Source organism: Centruroides sculpturatus, unplaced genomic scaffold (genome assembly GCF_000671375.1).
Source record: "Centruroides sculpturatus isolate CEXI.00-Female unplaced genomic scaffold, Cexi_2.0 scaffold383, whole genome shotgun sequence".
Classification (NCBI taxonomy): Eukaryota; Metazoa; Arthropoda; class Arachnida; order Scorpiones; family Buthidae; genus Centruroides; species Centruroides sculpturatus.
The window spans coordinates 295079-298208 of NW_019384849.1; positions in this window are offsets into that span (position 1 = coordinate 295079).

Here is a 3130-nt window from a genome sequence, read left to right on the forward strand (position 1 = left end):
GCTAAGTGACTTTCATTACAAGCATTTAACTTTCCGAAGTCTATGACAACAATTGGTTGGGATTGACGGCCGCGAATTTCGCGCCAATAAGCTGCCTCGACTTGTTCGATTATGTTATCGACTCAATTTCATATTTATTTTCACATTTTCACTTCGCGGTCCTTCTCTGTTCTTTTTCAGTTATTTACACGTGTAGGTCATTTCATTGTTATCCACATTTGATATCATCATTTATCACATACTTCCATGACACTGTTGTCTGTCCGCTACAACTGCCAAGAATTAACGCGATTGGCGAAGCGTAGTGACAGCGGGCCAATAGAGAGCAGGATCCTTGCCATACTGCGGTTTGCTCTCCAATTTTCGTATGTGCGTTAATCAAGCCGAATAGTTTGGCCGAATATTCGGTATTCGGCCTCAGGCCGAATATACTATTCGTTACAACACTAGTTATGATCGCTATGCGACCGAAGAGCCAGCCGTATCCGAACGGCCTATACGCGCGCGCGGGAAATAATGCCTTCTGGGAGGACTTTTATGGGGAACTGGCCTCCTATTCAGTCGTTATTGGCAAGGAGAAAATCCGGAAAACTCCAAGCAGCCAGCCTGCCCGATCGCGGCGCGAACCTACGACCGAACTTTAGGGTCTGGTCACCGCTATGAGCGGCAACGGAGACCACTCGCCCACTGGTGGGGGCTTCCAGTGAGTCAATTGCTACCGATAATTTTTAAAATACGCCCCGTGGCTTTGCTAAGCAACAAATGAAAAGCATCAGTTTTATATCTGGTTGGAATCATAACGTTAGTGTCGTGTTCGGACTTATTTTGAATAGTTGTTTCGCTAGCTGTTTTAAGTGTTTTTATCCAATATTAAGATGAATAGTAATTGCCAAAGTATGTATTTTAATATGTATATTTCATTAATAATAGTCAATGAGGGGATTTTATATAAATCGCAAACCCAAGGGATTTTTACACTTAATTTTAAATAAGTAGAACTTTTAAACTTCTGCATCTTTTTTTCGTATGTCTTTGTACGTTTTTATTTCATTTTCTCCGGATTTTTGAAGATTTTATAATTATGTCTAACAGATATTTGTGTGCGGAAACGCGCGGATTTTGACGTATAACCATTTTTTCTTTCACAGGGCGATGGCTCGTAGTCAGCGGGAGTGAACTTTTTGAAAAACTAATAGAAAAAGATAAAATGATAAGAGGGTCATTCGAAGTAAAAAAATATTATCATAGACTACATTTAAAAAAAAGTTCAGTTTAACAAATCCTAGTCGAGTTAGTGGAAAATGAGTTACGTCGAATTACTTGTTCTTTTTTCGTTGGTCTATGTCAAAGATGGAAAAACGTAATCGAAATATCAAACATTTTTCAACCAAAAAGCGCTTATGGCTCAATGATTAGGCAATTATCGAAAATGTCGATTTGCCACAAACTAGTGCAAGCTGTAAAACACTACAAAAACAAATACTGTAATGAGACGTCCCAAAAAGAATTTTTGGGACGTCTCATTATTTGTTTTTGTGGTGTTTTACAGCTTGCACTAGTTTGTGGCAAATCGACATTTTCGATAATTGCCTAATTATTGTATGATTATTTTCGATAATTGCCTAATTATTGGCTGGATGGGACGTCCCAAAAAGAATTTTTGGGACGTCCCATCCAGCCAAATGAATGATCTACCTAATATTAAAATAAGGCAATGTAATGAAGAAACTTTTTCATTTGGTCTATCGACTCTTCCTTGTCACATAAGATTCATGGAATGCATTCTTTGCATAGCGTATCGAATGGATATTAAAAAATGGCAAGTGCGCGAGACCGAAGAGAGAGAGTCAGTATCAAGAAGAAAGAAAAATATTATTAATAGATTTAGAATTGAAACTGGTTTTCTTCTGGATACTCTCAAGCAAGGTGGTGGAAACACCAACGACAGTAATTCGGCAAGATTTTTTTCTTATACTACTCTTACTGCAGAGATAACCGGTGTTAACAAGAACCTAATAGAACGATTTTCGGTTGTACTACAAGTACTAGCATCCGGCTACGAAATCGAAACGAGCAAATTCGAAATCTACACGAAGGAAACAGCGGAGTTATACGTGACGCTTTGTCATTGGTATCCCATCCAGTCACTCTTCACAAAGTTTTAATACGCGGATCAAAAATTCGTTTTTCGTTTCAATAGGACAATTGTCCGAAAAAGTGCAAGAAGCTAGACACACGGAATTTCAAAAATTTCATGAGAGTTATTCCCAAAAAACCTATAGAATAAACACTAATATAGATATTTTACATAATCTTTTAATTTCTTCAGATCCTCTCATGACAAACCTTAGATCACTTGGCATAAAAAAACTCCGATAACCGCTAACGTTTTAAAATTACTAAAAGCACTGAGCGTGATCGTAGTATAAGAAAAATCCGAGTCAAACTCCGAATGTGACTCCGATATGTAAATTTTTAGTTAATACGATATTTAAATAAAAATTTTTATTATAAAAATGAATTGCACCAGCCTATATACTTAAGTCCTGCTAGAATCGTCCGACGACCCACTGTGCGCCGGAGGGAGAGGGGTCCTCCGACGACGCGGAACGAGTCTGTCGTTCCGTGCCGTTGGAGGAGCGGGGGCTCGACGAGCGACAGGCAGCGGGTGAAGAAGACCTTCGCCAAGTGCGCGTGGCGCGGCATCCTCCCGGAGTCGGGATGATGCGACGCTACACCCTGAGTCCAGTGCGCTTGGCCGAGGTCTTCGGGGGTCATCCGGCCACAGACCTTGCTGTGGAGGATGTTGAAAGTAAAGCTCGTCCGAGCTGACACTTTTTGTTTGGTCGCGTTCTGCCCGTTCGTCCGCGACGGCGACGCCATCGCCTTGCCGAAGTCGGAACGGGGAGAGTCGGAGGAGAGAGCCCCCGAAGTCGAGGGACCGTGCTGTCCGTGGTTTAGTTGCTGCGGACGGCTGCGGTTGCCTTGGCCTAGGCGGTGATCTTCTTCGATTTCCTCTTCTTCACCCGGATGCGACTTTCTTACCGGATTCGACACTTTTTACCCGGACATGACACTTTTTAACGGACGTGACCTTTCTTACCCGGACGTGACCCACGGACTTGACACG